The sequence below is a fragment of the Phasianus colchicus genome, chromosome 9 (assembly GCF_987193195.1).
Source record: "Phasianus colchicus chromosome 9, bPhaCol1.hap1.1, whole genome shotgun sequence".
Classification (NCBI taxonomy): Eukaryota; Metazoa; Chordata; class Aves; order Galliformes; family Phasianidae; genus Phasianus; species Phasianus colchicus.
Window position 1 is genome coordinate 18971035 of NC_143444.1, and position 16856 is coordinate 18987890.

Here is a 16856-nt window from a genome sequence, read left to right on the forward strand (position 1 = left end):
AAGTTTGAATAGTAAAATGCCTGGAATTGTAATGGTTAGAAATATCTAGCTTTGGGTGGGAGAAAATCTGCACTCATTAGCTATAGATTAATTACTGCTGAAGACTGGTCTCTTTATGTTCCTGTATTAGAGGAGTATGCCCACTAACTTCAACTATCTAATGCATTTTATTTCAATAATTGCTGCCTTTTTAACTGCTCCTATGAGTGCATTGCTGCTCAAGAGAATCCCTTCATTACAACAACTAAATGTCTTAATCTGGTTTAGCTCCAAGTGTGTATTATCCATTTGAGGAGTACACAAGAAAAATCTGATAACTAAATCCTGTGTTAAAATGGCCCTTCCTAATTGAACATCTTAAAACAAACAAAACTGAATAATTATTCAGCCCCCTACAAAAGAGGGTTGAAGTGTTAGAATACATGAGAGTGCAAGAAGCTGGCAGACAGTCACTAGTCAGATTTCACAGGGCTTCATTTCAGAGCCAGTTCTCTTGAGTACTTCTATAAATGATCTGGATGTAGGACTTGATGGTGTATTAAGCACACTTGCTGATGATGCTAAATTATGAGGATCTGTTGACTCCTCAGAGGGAGAAAGGAGAGATCCTGACACAGTAGTAGGCTGTGCAGTCATCAACCATGCAAAGCGTGACAAGAGAAAGTGCTGCATTCTGTACCTAGGATGGGTCAATCCTGGCTGTATGTACAGACTGGAGGGTGAGAGGCCAGAGAGCAGCCCTGTGGAAAGGTTGATGGCAAGTTAAATTCAGGTCAGCAGCATGTCCTGGCAGCCAAGAGGTCCAGCTGGACCCTGGGGTGCCTCAGACTCCATACTATGAGGCAGGGAAGGGATTGTCCCATTCCACGCTGCAGCCTATTTGAGTGCTGTGCACAGTTTTGCACACCACAGTATATAAAAAAGGAATAAAGCTCCTAGAAAGCATCCAATGAAGCTTATTTTTTACAACTGTGTGAAAGGAAGCTGTAGTGAGGTAGGGGTCAGCTTCTTTTGCCAGGTAGCCAGTGATAGAAGAAGGAATGGCCTTAAGTTATGGCAGAGGAGGTTCAGGTTGGATAACAGGAAAAATTTTCTCTCAGAAAGAGGTGGAAGAATTACCAGTGCTGGAGGTGTTCAAAAGAAAAGGTTGGTGTTGCACTGAGTTACACAGTTGAGTGGTTATGGGTTGATAGTGGGACCAGATGATCTTACTGGTCTTTTCCTACCTTAATAACTGTATGATACAGAGATGGTGCAAGGTTTAGACACTGAGGCCCCATAGCTGCAGCAGCCCAGGGGCCTGGTACAGAGTTGCATCAGGGGAGGATCACATGGAGATTATGAAAAGTTTCTTCAGCAGAAGCTGACCAGGCACCCCACAGGGCAGTGGTCACAGCCCCAGAAGCATTTATACAGTGCTCTTGGCCATAGAATTTAAGCTTTGGGTGGCTGTAGGTAAAGATAGGAGTTGCACATCCCTTCCAACTGAGGATGCTTTATGATTTCAGAAGCAGAAATAAACAGACACAAATTCAATGACGCATTTTTAATAAATAATCTTAGTAACATACACTTTAGAAATCACTTTGGAAAAAATATAAATCCTCTTTAACATGAGGAGTGACACAGTAATTTCCTACAGACATCATCATGAACTAATGAGTAAAATAACCTAGTAACTAACTGAAATTCTGTTGAAGGGAAGTAGCAGGTTACCTTGACTTTTTCTAGAATTATCACAGCTGAATTATATAATTAACTAATTAGAAGTAAAACCAATAATTGTAAATTCTTAGAAAGATACAGTATAGTATATGTAAACATTTAATGTCAAGGTAGAATCCATATACAATTTTTTTTTATTTTACAGAATAGGATGTATTTTTGTTGTTCACACATGCATTTGGTCTCAGTTTGGGATGAATGTTCACAGGAGCTAACCTACCAACACTGTGAAGCGCTAGTTGGAGTTATTTAGCTAGAAACCAGAAATAGTTTTCAGTGAACTAAACTTACAACAGGAAACTAGAAGTTCCTCTATGAGGCAGTCAGTGCTGCTCCTCTCTCAGGACAGTACCTGCCTTCAAGCTCAGGAAACTCCACCAAATTAAAGAAATGCTTCAATTCAGAAATCCAGCTGCAACAGTACAAACACTGGAAACATAGTTAGTGATTTCATTGAGTAAAGCAAGTCTGATGCAGTGTGGTATTGACACTGATAATTTGTAAAAACATTTGTTATTGATATAAGTTATGCTTTTGATTCTTTTACAGAACATGCAATAGTAAACTGCTGATTTGCAATAGTAAACTGCTGATTGTAAGAGGTCATTTTTCTCCCCTTTCTCATTCCCTGAACTAACTAAGCTGAAGTCCCAAGCACAGAAATAGCTGGCACATCCTTTTTTGTGGTAAGCAAGAACTTATTGGGTTTTGTGCTTATTTTAAGTTTAGTTGAAGACAGACAGGCATCTACTTCACCCTGAAAGCTCCAGCTTGCTAAGTCTAGCTGCCTAAGTCTAGCTGTTCCATTTTGCTACAGAGATTAAGGTATGCTACTTCCTACATGAAATGTAGAACACATCTGCTTTGGGTAGAAAGAGTCTTTCCAAAGAGCCACAATGAGCCAGTGATCCATTTTATAGGAGAATTCATTGCTTCCCACCTCACAAAAGCAAACTTTGTTACTACTATTGAGGTAAGAACACAATAATACATAAGTGTCCACCTACACAGTTTTGCTTTAGCAAGAAAGTAGATGTCTCTCTTAAATGGAGAATTTAACACTTTTGTTTTAAATTGCCTGCCAACTGATTCAGTGCACTTCATTTGAAGTATTATCTTAAACACTATGTTTAAAACCTTGTATAGAGGTCTTTTTTTTTTTTTACAGTTACATAAATTTAAGAACTGATTTGGCTTTATCATAGACCTCTCTGGAAGATTCTTAAGTGTTTACACTCATTTTCTTGTTGGATTTTTCCTAGGGGAGTTGCCAAAAGAGTTGCCAAGAGCAGCAACTTTCCTCCTTCCTAACAATCTCAGGGTATCTAGGTTGTTAATACTGTACAACATCCATAGCATACACAGAATATATACTTGGACACATACCACAGGGTCATTTCACCTCCAGATGTTTACTCAAACCCTGTCAAGAGGGAAGATCCCCCAGAGCACAGTAAGCAACTGCAGAGACCTCTTAAGCCACAGACCAGGAGTTCCTCCAAAAAGGTTTTACCTGAGGCTTGAAGCAAACTCAACTTTCTCCTCCTGCCCAACATAGAACCCAGCCTTACCTTCTCCCTTCCAGCTCAGGAGGAGCATCACCCCACACCCCCCCAGGGGGGGAGGCACCCCCCCACAACCAATGCCAACCAGCAGCACCCACCCTCCCACCAAAAAAAAAAAAATATAATCTCTTTGAGATAGTGCAAACCCCACTCTCTAGCCCCCTAAACAAAACTACTAAGCAAACACTACCCAGACAAATCACACATTCCAAGACCCCCACCACTGCAACAAGCCACCTCACAGGAAAAGAAATAAATCTAGCTGATACAATTGTAGTCCTCTTCAGACCAACAGAAACCTCCATGACTGCCCTCACAAAAACCACAAACTTCTAAGCCAAATAATCTACAAGCCACTTCAACCACCACCTAAGTCCCAGAAAACAAAGAGGGATCTGCCACAGCCAAGAGACTGCCCATGGGACACACCAACACCTACCTCTCAGGTCAGCTCCACTTCTGCTTCTCGAGCCTTCCAGATTGCCACTCCAAAGCAACCATGTTGACCTTCTTGTAAGACCAGCTGAACCTGAGAGAAAGAGAAACAGATCAGGAGTGCAGGACCCCACCAGGGCAGGCACACCTGCTACACAGAAGGGGCTTGTCCTCTGGCACCCAGCCTGAGCCATGAACACCATCCCAGGGACAAAAGGACAAAGCTCACTCTCTCCAGAGGCACTAGAGAGACACTGCCAGGATCCTCACTCCTGTGCTGAACCTGCAGGAAGAGCAACATGAACTGCCTCCAGTGTTGGAATCTCCACACCTAGGCATGAAGAAGGGCAGCTTTTGGGTTCAAGGGCTCACACCCCTGGATCCCCATCACTCACCTCCATCATCCCAAAGATGAAACTGCACACATACTTGGGCTAACCCTTGCTGCAAGACACTCCACTGCAGCCCTCACCCTGCAAGGAGATCAGAATCACAGAGCCATAGGAAATGGAAAGGCCCCTCCACAGATCATCCAGTCCCACCCCCTTGATAAAGCCTCCCCTACAGCGTATTACCCAGGAAAGCACCCAGACACCACTTGAAAATCCCCAGAGGAGACTCCCACAGTAAAATCATTCCCCCTTGTGCTTGAATAGAACTTGTGTTAAGGTCTGGAAACATTAGCTCCATTCTACCACTGCACACTTCCCATCAACTAGTAAATACCTGAAGTGCAGGAGTCCAACGCTAGTGAGATTCTTCCCAGGTCTCATCTATTCCTCAGAAGGGAGAAGCTCCAGGTCCTTCAGTTTGTTGCTCTCCACAAGCTTGTTGTGTTTCTTGCCCTGCAGAGCCCAGAACTGGACAAAGTAATCCAGACAGTCTTGCCAGGGCAGATTAGAAGGGGGGAATCGCCACTGGCCATGCTCATGCTAATGCGCCCCATGATGTTGGCCTTCTCAGCCACACTGCTGGCTCACAGCTACCCATTACCTGCTAGGACACTGAACCTGCTCTGGAAGTTCTTCATTCATCTCCGGGCAGAGCTCAGTATGCTCCAGTTGTCTCACTGGAAGAGCAGCTGTTCCAGCACCTTGCCAGTCCATCTTTCCTAAGAAGAATACAGCCATCCACAACACCATGCCTATCATGCAAAATGTCACCACAGTAGGAATGACATCATGCTCCCAGAATTACACACAGGGGGGAGGGGGAGAAGAGCAGGAAGGAAGGAAATACATGGTTCCATCCTCCTTGCTCCTGGAAGCAAGAGGGGTTGAAACACCAACAAAACACTACCTGGGGGCTGAGGCCAGCCCAGGGTCATACTTGGCCTCAGGGAGTTCAGCAGCAGTCCTGAGGGAGCCCAGCCACCATGCCCATCCTAAAGAAAGAGAGGTATTCAAGCAGTGCCTTACACCACAAGAAGACAGAACTTACCTAGTGACTCCCAGCACTCACCACTTCCACAAACCTACAGCTTCCAGAACTGCTCGCTGACTTAGGCTGACAAGAGGCCCTTCTGCAGCCCCCACTCAGCCTATGACAGGAGAAAATGCCTTCAGAAGCCCTTTGTGCTGCTTCTTACTTCCAGCAGCACCAGGGCTAGAGGAATTCAGCTCCATCCTACTGACTCCCACTGATGAGAGCAGGAAGAACTGAAGCACCTGCTTAAAAAACAAAAAAACAAAAAACACCTGGGGCACTGAGAGCACCACAGGGCTGTGCTGGAACTCAAGGAACTGAGCAGCAGCCCTGTGTCAGCCCCCTCAGAAACTACAAGGAAGCCAGGCAACACCACTCTCAGCAGTAGCTCTACACCAGCCCCAAAGAGAGCAGGAGGAGAAGAGCAGGAGGTGCAGCAGCCCCCTGCTGCAGGCAGAGCCCCTGATAACTCCCAAGCACTCACCATCTCCGTAGCCCCATTACTACCAGCACGGCTCACTGGTTTGAGCTAATTCTCACTGCAACTAGTCTCACTGCAGCCTGAAACAAAGTAACAAACAGAGAAAGTTAAATAGAATCCCAAGGTCTCACTTTGAAAGCAGCCCCTCGCACCTCCCTTTCAGCCCCAGCAGCACAAAGGAGCAGAACCTTACTGCTGCTTCTGCAGACGAGAAACTCCCTCACAGCTCCCAGCGGCCTGCAGTGGAGCTTAAGAAGCTTGGGGGCAGGCCCTGCCCTGATATCTCAATGAGGCTCAGCTGTGCCTGGGCAGCCGCAGTCCCGCAGCACCTGGGAGACGCTGCTTCATTAGCACAGCTGTGCCTCGTTAGGGCCAGCTCAGGGTCCTGACAGTTAGACATGTGGTCTCTAGATCTGAATTACAGACTTAAGTTACACTTAAAGTTTGTTATGCGCTTCTCATTTTCACTTCATTTTTGGGTTCATTAATAACTTAAATAATTGTACCTAATTCAAACTGATCACATTTGACACAAATGGAATGATAGAGAATCACCCTTCCAAAGACTGTCCCTAGCCTTAACAGTTTCAAAAGGCCCTCATCCCCACTCCACTTTCTTTCATCCCTCATCCAAAAAAGAGAAAAGGAGAAAAAGAGTTTGTTAAACCTGTAACAGCTTTTTACCTCGGAGAAAATGTAACTAAAACCAGCAGTGGAAATATGGGAGTAGGGATGTGACAAATGGCCAAATGATTTAATGATACACACAAGAAAATTGCCAACCGGTGAAATTTGAAGCAGAGCTTTACAAACAGTTCTCCATAGTGTTGCTCAGAATTATGTTCACGTGTCATATAAGTCAGTAGGAAGTCTTTCTGTGAGGGACACAGGTGCTATGTGTACAGTAAAGACTTCAGTGATGAAGCTCACTTTACACAGCAGTTTCATTCTTAATTTAAAATCCTGAAAGTTGGACTACACTCATTTTAATTTTTTATAATTGTAGAACTGTGCATGTTTTTATTGTACACTGTTACGGATATATTTTCACAGCCATCGTAGTGTCAGATGGGAAAAGAAGGGAGATCTGAATGTGCAGAGTGAGGCAAGAGATCTTGACAAGCGTATGTGATATATTGCGACGTTCTCCAGGGGAAGCGCTCAAGAAGTCTGCTCAAGAAGTGCTTTGAGAAGTCTGCTCAAAGGAAAGAGATCCTGGGCTATAGAATCCCATCCAGAGCCTCAAAGAAGTTGCTGGAGAGTTCCTCTTGAACTGCTTTGTGCCTATGAATTACTGGGTGATTTAAAACCTTCGAAAGCTGTAGTGAACAAAACAGAATGGGCTCCTTAGGCCTTCCATAACTTGCTCACATTTTTCTGAGCAATTTGTTGCTATTTAGTCACTACTTCATTTAAGAAAAAGGAGAAAAGTTTGTATCAATTTCTATTTGAACTGCAGTGAGAGGCCAATTCCACCTAGTAAGAAGCAGCAGAAGCATTTGTGTAGCATGATTTTGTGTCCCTACTTAATGTTTTTAAAAGCGTCCTTTCTGCAATCCATATGCATTCAAATATAATTAAAAATAAACAAATGAGACAAGTTATGAATTGTTTTTTTGTTTTTTTTTTTTTAATGTACACATAAAATAATTGATTATTTACAGTAATTAGCTCAAGCAAGAAAACAGTTCTTTTTTTAAATTTAATTTTGCCTGGAATAATTGATTAAACAGTGATTGAGCTGACATAAATTTGAAACTTTAAAGTGATACAGTTGTTCTTAGAAGATGGGAGCCGAGTCAAGCTCTTTAGGGAAGTTTCATCAGAGTTGGGCAGCAATTTCTGATAAACTGTAAGTACTCATTAAACTTGAACTAAGTGTTACTTAACCGGAGACTGCTTTTGTCAGGAGTGCTGCGTATCATCCTAGAACGTTGCTGGCTGGAAGAGAGCAGTTCAAGGAACCTGACCTCTGCTGTCCTAAACTACTGATTGTATCTTAGATATTTGCTGCAATATGATACTCACTGCAATGCTGCACCCAGAAAAATTCTGCTGTAATGCAATGAGCAATTATTTTGGTACTGGAAATGATTTGAAAAAGTAATTATGCAAAATATTCTGCTAATGCTTGCTTGCAATACCACAGCAGCCCTTAGATGATGCAGGTGATATTTTTGATCAAGTATTTTAAATGAGAGGACATGTTGTAAGGCAGTGGTCTTGGAAAAACAGAGCCACGCTTAGACTGAGGAGGGAAAGAAAGTATAGAGAGAAAGAGAGTGGCTATACTGAGGTTCATTTATTTGTGATAATAAGCAATGTGATTTTTACACGCCAGCCTGCACATTAGTGGTCAAAAGCCAATTAAAAGTGCTGAGCTAACCTGGCCATTGAGGTAGCTGAGTTGAAGTCAGTAAAGGAGAAAGCAGAGTACTGCTTGGCTTCTTGTTCATGCCAATCGTTTTCCTCAGTGCAATCTGAATGTGACAGGGAAGCTGAAGATTACCTTTACAGGTGTTGTCTATTATACTTCCAGCAAGAGGTGGTTGTAAGGCCACCATTTTGTTGCTACAGAAATAATGGTGCCAATGACAGGAGGCGTGATGTGCTGAATCTTGACCTGCACCATAGACAAAATGCTGTTCTGATATATGCAGTGCAAACCTGTATACCTGATCTTGTTGTGCTTAAAGCATTAGAAATGTATTTTGTAAATTGGACTGTTGTTTGTTAGGCTTGGAATATGAACACATCCAAGTAATAAACTACCATCACTTCCTCAGTTTGTTTTGGGGCTATATAAAAGGAGAAAGACCTTACTTGTGACATTGTAGCACTTATACACTCACGTTTGATACCCTTTCTAATTAAGCTGACCCTATAACTGGAATTTAACTAACAGGTCTTCTCATAACAAATAGTTAGGTTAACAACCAGTGTAATTTCTCTGTCCTAGCTGCTCTGTACACAAATGAGACCTCTTCTTCAGCTTTCCCCCCCCCTTGTTCCATCATTTGCATCCAAATTCCTTGATTTTTGAATAATACATTTTGTGCTATGAAAACTTCAGTCCCTTTTTAATTTCATATTGACTCTTTGTGTTCTACTTCATTTCTTCTGTGCAAAATGGAATGTTTATCACCTGCACAAGGGAAAATACTTTAATAACTTGCATGGGGTGTGATTTAATTAACAGTAATGCATTCCATAGGTTTTTCAATTAAATCTGTAGCACTCTCTCATCTGGGATGGATAATTGTTTCCTAAATTATGTCCTTCTAGTTTTGTCAGTTTCCCTAATCTTAACGACTTGAAGTTTTGTCACTTGCATTCCTTAATCAGCATGCAATATTCTCTATTATCTACAGGTTTTATTGATGTAAAAAACAAGAATGGACTACAGTATACATAATACAGACAGAAATTATTCCAGAAAAATTCCAAATGATTGATCAAAACGCAGTCAGCCAAAATCCAGGGGAAAAAATTCTATCTCCAGTGTGGTGTTAGAAAGTGGCATTCCTTTATTCCTCATGATGCACACTGGGCAACGTGACAGGCAAGCACATCCTCTCAGAGTTCAGGTTCTACATTTAAACAGTTAAGACACACATATGCAGTATATTAACATACATATTCATTCTTTTTCATGGTCTCATAGATATGTGCTAATTTCCCTTTGAGCATGCTCAGTAATACCCCGGGTGATTGAGTGCCTACCTGCTTTCCCCCCCCCCCCCCACCATCAGCTTAATTCACTGCAGCTCATTTCCATCCACTTTTCCCAAGTCTGGAAGATTCCCATTGCTTATTAGGCCATAGTAAGTCACTTCTTGAAAAACAGCGTATGCAGAACCCAAGGAAAATCTTTTGCATCAAAATGTGCAAGGACAACCATTCTATTGCAGCTCCAATACTTCTTGTGAGCCACAATCATTGAAATAGAAGATTAAAGTATTCTGTTTCTCCTCAGTTTTGCACTGGGGACAAGACTAAAGCTAAAACTGGAAGTTTCAGAGCTATCACTTAGATTCCTTATGCTAACCTAATATTTTGATTCTTAAACTAATGCACTAATCCCTATTGCTATTTTCTTTTTGAGGATTACTATCCTAATCCTCACCACTCTTGACCTTTCAAATTTAGATATACCTCCAACATTCAATCGTGCAACAAGCAATGATACATAGTGATTACACACTATTCCACAGAAAACTTCTTTAACCATTTGAATTTGGGAAGCCAGGAAGTCATTTTGTTTTCAGCTTACATCATCTTGGCTTACTTTATGCATTACTTCATGCATTACTTCAGTTTGGTTTCATATATGCATTTGTTTCTATTCCACCACTCTGATCTACATGAACACAACCACTAGTACTTGCTATTGTATCAATTCCCCCTTGTGCAGTTAACAACATACCTAAAGCCATTCTATTTTGCATTCCCTTAGCCACTCTGGCTAAGCTTTGGACTTCAATGGCAATAATAGCATCCAAAGTTCTACTTTCAAGGTGTTTCATATCTGCTGAGGTGTTCACTACAGCCTTTTCCAATTCTACAACTCCTAAAAAGGGAATTAACCACCTGATGAATGAGTGAAATCTACCAGGTCTTTCCATTGGCGGAATGAGCAATTCTCTTGACTTTTGAGGGTACTTGGGCCTGTATTATCCTAGTTAATTTATCTGTTAACCTTTGGCATTACTATTCCTAGGGTAAAGGTTCCAGTCCACCACAGGAGTGGTATCTTCCAAGCTTGATCTCCACACAGCAAGTGCCATCCTTTCCCTTTGGCTGACACCCAATATTTATCCCTGTTCCCCCCCTCCCCCAAAATACTCATTTCTCCGATCCATTTACAGTGCACTATCTTACTACTGGAGCCTTCCCTAACTGACTAGTCCCTGTATCCAGGCAAATGGTCTCATTCATAGGCTGGGTCTCTACAATCTATGTTTGTGATTCTGTATTTGTCTACAAAGTACCCCACAGGTTTGATAACAAATACTGTACCCCAACTCTGTTTCAATAGTGATAATCCCCATCATAGGTATGGACTTGCCACATTTTGACAACTGAGCATATCCAACACCTTTTCCATCAATTTCATGTGCTTATTTCGATCCCACACTATAAATAAGCATAAGTATTACTAAAATGTTATTTTAGACAAGCAGAATATATATCCCTTAAGTACTGCAGAAGAGGTTTTTTCCACACACAGTTGATGCAGTTAATATAAGGCAAACAATCACTATATACTCTAATGGTAACCATACCTCAATAACTTCATTTAATTGCATAACATTTTTCATTTCCTTGTTTACAAGCTACATTCATTTATGTGAAAATTTCAGTTTCAGCAGTGCAGTTGGTTCTACTTGCCACTGTGGGCACTGTGGTGCTTTTTATTCTTGTGTAATGAATTCAAGAGTCTACTCCTAACACCTTGGTAGCAGCTTCTGTTGTCAGTAGTATTTGATACAGTCCTTTCCACTTCTCCTGTAGTGCTTCAGAGCTCCGAGTCCATAGATACATCCACTCATCAGTTTGGACAGATGTATTGTGACTTCCAGAGGTGTTAGTACCACCTGTGCCATGAACCTGTGAGTAGAAGATAACACTTACCCTAAGGAGATTATATTTTCTTAGTTTTAGTTCGCCTAATTGGTTTACATCAATACCACCTGCCAATACCTGAAGTGGTCTTCCATACACAACTTCATGAGGACTAATTTTTTCTTCAGCATGTAGCTTTACCTAATATATATAAGATGCCTCAGGTCATTTCAAGTCTGTTTCTTAACAGATTTTACTACTTTGTTTTACCAAGTTTAATTCATTTTTCCCCCCCCATCTTTCCACTATAGCATGCTCCATACAGAGTATGTAAATCTTGTGCTATTCCAATGATTTTTTTCTAGGTTTTGAACAATTCCTGCTACAAAATGTGAGCCTCTGATGATATCCCTATTCTAATTGCTATTGGAAGCTATTCACCCCTACACCCCTACTCCCTCCCCCTCACCCCCCCCCCCCCCCTTCTTGTATCTGGTACTTCAGAGGTTCATTAATCAATTCTTCAGATCTTAGGGGTATTAGTTGGAAGAAAACTCCTCCTGCCGCATTTTTTGCAGCTGTATCTGCACAGTTTTTGTGCAAAATTATATCACTGTCATTTGATTGGCAAGCTTTTCAGCATATTATAGTTATTTCTTTTGACAATTGCAACTTTTCTAGCAATTCTACTATTGTTTTACAGGTGTTCTGAGATGTTAATAGACACTGTTCTTTCCAGATAGCAACTATGCACGACCCCAAACACAAATTTTTAAGTCTGTCCAAGTATTGACACTCTTTGCTAGGACCAGTGCTCTTAACAAGAGTGAGTTCTGTTTTCTCTGCTGAGGTGGTAGTGCTGGAGTCTCAGCCTGTTACTTCATCTCTAGTTGTTACAGCATACCTGGCCTTTTAAGCAGTCTCACACCAAACTGCTACCATCCACAAACGTTTGCATGCCCTCATGTTCCACCACTTGGTACTTCATGATCCTGCTTGGAGATAACCCATAACTTCCATTTCAATTCATTCAATACTACAGTAACTGTAAAGGTAGTATACAAAGTTACTTTATTTCCCAAAGAAAATTTCAATTTTCCAGCCTCTTGTATAAGCAAGATTGCATTTGCTACAGCTTTCAAATAGGGGCTTTCCAAGGGGAGGTCTCTGAAGGACTTCCACATTTTGGAGTCCACATCAGGTTTTCCGGTTCTCCTTTTAAGACTACATGCTACAGTTCAGCAAACTTAAATTCTCTGTTAAAGTCTCTAGTCTCAATAGCTCTGATGACACAATCCACAGATCCAGCAAATACACACCACAGAGAGAAAAAGTTAGAGCTTGTTGCTGTTACACTAACACTCCCATACTCATGCTCACATACAAAAGTCACAACACCAGCAACCATAATGCAACATAATTACCAATAAACTAAGTGCTTCAGTTTCTCTTGGGGATCTTGAATCTCTCAAGCATCCTTTTTAACAGGGGCTCAAACTCCGTTTCTCCTGTGGGCTCCTCACAAGCGTCCCCTCACCATGCTACTTCCAAGAAACACAGAGCCCTCCACACACTCAGGACATATCCCTGCTCGTATGGGGTACCTACTTGGGGATCCCCTTATCCTTGGCTCTCCATACATACTACAGACTTCTGTCATACTTCACCAGAGGCATTGAGAAAGAAATGCCTTACCATACTCCAAGGAAGTTGTGGCTGGTCCCAATGGAGCCGGGATAAGGGGAAACTCCCTGAGAATCACTTGCTGTGTGCCTTGAACAGAGGTCTCCTCCAGTCCCTCATTGCAGAAGATTTCAGTCACAGAGGCTCACCTGGGCCTTTGATCCACTTCCACACACTTTTCCCCAGTTGGGAAGATTTCCATTGCTTTTTAGGCCATAGTGAGTCACTCCTTAAGAACAAGGCACGTGGAACCTGAGAAAAAGGTCCTTGCACATTTAGAGACAAAAGATAAAAGTATTCTATTGTGACTCCAATGCTTCCTATGAAGCAAAATCACTGAGGTAGAAAAGTATTCTATTATGTCCCCTGTGCAAAATTCAGGAAAAACAAGACTGTTCACCCACTAAAGCTGAAATGGGAAGTTTAAGCTATCAATTATGGATTTGTTTGATAAACCAATATATTGGTTCTTCAGCTAATGTGCTGATCCCTATTGTCAAACAAACCAACCAACACAGATGTTATTTCCCATTGCATTTTAAAGTTGAAATAGCCATTAAAAAATACATGCATCCTTGGCCTAGTTCATTCAGAATTTCAAGGTAGATGTCAAAGGTTTATGGGCCAGTTCATCCCAGTTCCGTGACTAGTGGAGCATGGGGACCAACAGACCCACACCCTGGGAGAGGAGGAAGGGGGAAAAAAGGGAAAGGGTGGGAAGATGAGCCTAACAACAAAAAAGCAGCAATGATCTGAGGAGAAAAACTAATTTACTAAATATCTTGCACTCTGATATTATACCAGCATATAATATAATAGGAATTGAATCTAATAAATCCAAATAAGAGCGTGGCCAAAACCGAAGGTCTTACTCAAATGCTGAAGGTGAGATGGCTGGAGAGCATGCAGAGACAAGCAGTAAAAGGGGACATCTTGCAACTTGTGAGTAGTTTCATCTTCCCCTCTAAATAGAAAACAGAAAAGGAACAGTGGAAATCTTCTGGGAGATGTAGAAGTTCTTTTCTCAGAACCAGGTACCCAAAAAATATTAAGTCCATGGAACTGGACTTAAGCTGAACTGAACGTAGAGCTCCCAGTGCACTACATATTATGACATGGAGTACTGATAATGAAAAGAAAACTGTGACAGTAGATTAAAATCAATGCATAGAAGTTCACTAAAGTCCAGGAATAAACCTTATAACCCAAATGGTTGCTCTTTGAGGTCAAATGAATGCTTTTCTTTGAGTTCAGCACAAATAAGAGCAGTTAATAATCTCACTCCAAGGAGTTCCTGAGTGAAACAAGCACCTTAAAACATCAGTGTGGCTAGTTCAAATGATAACAGTACTAGCAAAAAACCTCTGCTCAGTAATTTATACTCCATTGCAAAGGAGAGCAATTCAGGTGGTTTAGTAAAGTATTTTTAGTGCAAGGGTCTACTAGCATACAAAGAAATTAAATCAATGCCTCTTTATCATGGTTTTTGGTTGGAAGGCTGCTCTCAGCTCTAATTTTGGCTGTTCAAAAGGTTTTATCACTTGTAAGATCTCAGAGGTATTGAGCACTGCAGCAAGCTTCTAAGCAACTTCTCCACTGTGCCTCTAATTATCATAGGATTTCCCTTAAGGGAAAATTAGCTAAAACATCACTGAGTGCAATTCCTATCTGAACCAGCCTTAGCATCTTATAGCCAGTTAATGACAAATTTTTGATTCAGCCCACAGACTACTTCTAACATGAGTTCTATTCTTGCTTTATTTTTCTGTGTGCTGAACTAGCTCTCAAGTTGCTATTAGACCATAAACTTAAAAGTTACTGAGCTTACTCACAGATGCTTGAGAACTAACTCCCTTTCTACAGATTTCATTCAATTCTAGCATCTTATTTCATATATATTTTCATGGAAATACCAACTTAGATCTTGAATTACACAGAAAGATGCTATTAGTTGACCTCTTTTAAGTCCTCATTATTGTATTCTGCATCATCTTTCTTAGTTTGATCCTTAGTGCTACTTAGATTATCCAATCCTTTCTGGAAGACATACTGTAGAAATTGAACTATAATTATTTAAATAAAGTCATTCTCATCATCAGTAATTGTCTAGAAGTAATCTACCTTCACACTGCCCACTCAGAAGCAAGCATTTAGTTACATAGATAGAAAGCATAACAAGATGGCAGAGCAGCAAGCACTTAAGTAACAGCACATAAGAATCTACTCAGATGCAATAAGACAAAGAAACTGCTCACCTTCAGAATGCCCATAAAGTCCTCAAGCTACACAGAGATCCCCAAAGAAGATGCTCTCAACTCCACTACCAACCCTTAAATGAGGTCTGAGAAGGGGTGGATCCTGGCTCCACCACTACCAGTCACTCAGGTGTATTGCTTGCACCTGAGCTTCCCTGGTTGGCCCTGCTTTCCTACCAGGTGCTCAATCACTGGTTCAAGCTGTGACTTAGCATTTCCACTACTCATCTCACTGTAGGTATTTGCACATATTTAATTCTTCAAATAAGTTAAATGCTAAGAATAAAATACATCTGCATAACAGTTAGCATTGCAGACTGAAGAAACAGAAAGGAGTGGTAAACATAGTCTGGGTTATTGAATAAAGTCTTGTGCTATGACAAGAGACAATATGTAATTGCTTATGAGCACTGATCAGGCTTCAGACTGTGTTTTCAGTTTTGTACAGAGGTATCAGAGCCTGCCTTACTAATAATCTGTACTGTATAGTCCAGTGATTGTGTCTGCTTTTTGGCTGCATCCTTAATCTTATTCTTCTGAAGAAAATAAGAAAAAGATAGCTGTGAGGTTCCAAATAGCTAGCACAGATGACAATAAATGACAGGTGTTAGATTTACAAGCTTTCCTGTCATTTCTTGTCCCAAGTTTCTTCGGATAATGTATGTAAGCAGATTTGTCATGGCAGTTCATCATTTATAATTACTGATGATTACATCTACTATCCAAGATATCAAAGTCAGTTTCTTCTATCAGTTGTTACCAAATCCAATCTAGAATGCAGCTTTTAGAAAGGTCAGTAAAACTTAAAGCCTACTATAGGCAACCAAGTGGATGATCCTTGAGTGAATACAAACTGGCAGTTTGTATTGGCAGCCTGACATAGAAGCGTGTATGAAGCAAACACATGTCACTAAATCCCACCGTGTGGAAAAAATGGCATGCACTGCCTTCATTGATGCTTGCCAAACATTTATGGATGTGAGCACAGAGAGGCAGTGCATAATGCATTTCAGGAGTGGTGACAGTGGCCGTGGGTCATGTGTGCTGGTGTACATTTTGACAAGCCACAGCATGCAGCCTCGTGTGCATTGCTGGCAAAATTCTTCGCTAATGGAGGTGGCTGTGTCAAAAAACAGCATTTGTAGCAGAGAATTTGCTCTGCCAAACAGTTACTCATTTTATCTGTTGTCATTTCCGTGAAAATAAATAGAATGCACTACTTTCAGAGCAACCCACATATATGTGGCCCAAGACAATTCCTCTTCAATCAGTGTGGCCCAGGCAAACCAAAGCTCAGACACCAGTGCTATGTGCCATCTGCAGCACAGCTGGTTCCCTCGGGTCCTGAGCACCTTTCTCTGTGCCTGTGTTTGCCTGTGTTGCTGACCAGGCAGGAAATTCTCTAAAGGGAAAACTTTTCCTCACAGTTGCCAAAAGTCATCTCTGCTACTGATACATCTTACTTTGGAGTCACTCATTGGCGGAAGCAGCCTATGTTGTGGATACATCATTTTGTATCCTTCTTAGCCCTGTTTCATGCCACTGTTACAATGAGAAAGAATATAGCCAAGGGCAGAACGAAATGAGTACAGCAAACATTCACTGCAGTGCAGAGCACCGAGGTGAGCATTTCCAACCATTGTGAGTAAATAAATGGTAGAATACAAACAACTCCATAACTCAGGAACATCTTGAGATTACAAATAAATTGTGTCCTTCAGA

At 41.3% G+C, this 16856-nt stretch overlaps 1 long non-coding RNA gene across 5 annotated transcripts; it reads right to left on the minus strand.

Moving 5' to 3' along the window:
* Positions 1-9367: 9367 nt before the first annotated feature.
* LOC116243537 (uncharacterized) lies at positions 9368-15771 on the minus strand. Of its 5 annotated transcripts, none has more exons than XR_004169992.2 (6): positions 15135-15771; positions 13752-13843; positions 12892-13131; positions 12101-12241; positions 11335-11397; positions 9368-11241 (listed from the first exon to the last, which is right to left on the minus strand). It is a non-coding gene; the product is annotated as an uncharacterized LOC116243537 (long non-coding RNA). The 5 variants fall into 5 exon arrangements; XR_016469261.1 differs by having other exon boundaries at positions 11325-11397; positions 12101-12188; positions 15135-15768; XR_016469260.1 differs by having other exon boundaries at positions 12101-12191; positions 15135-15767.
* Between the last annotated feature and the right edge of the window lie 1085 nt (positions 15772-16856).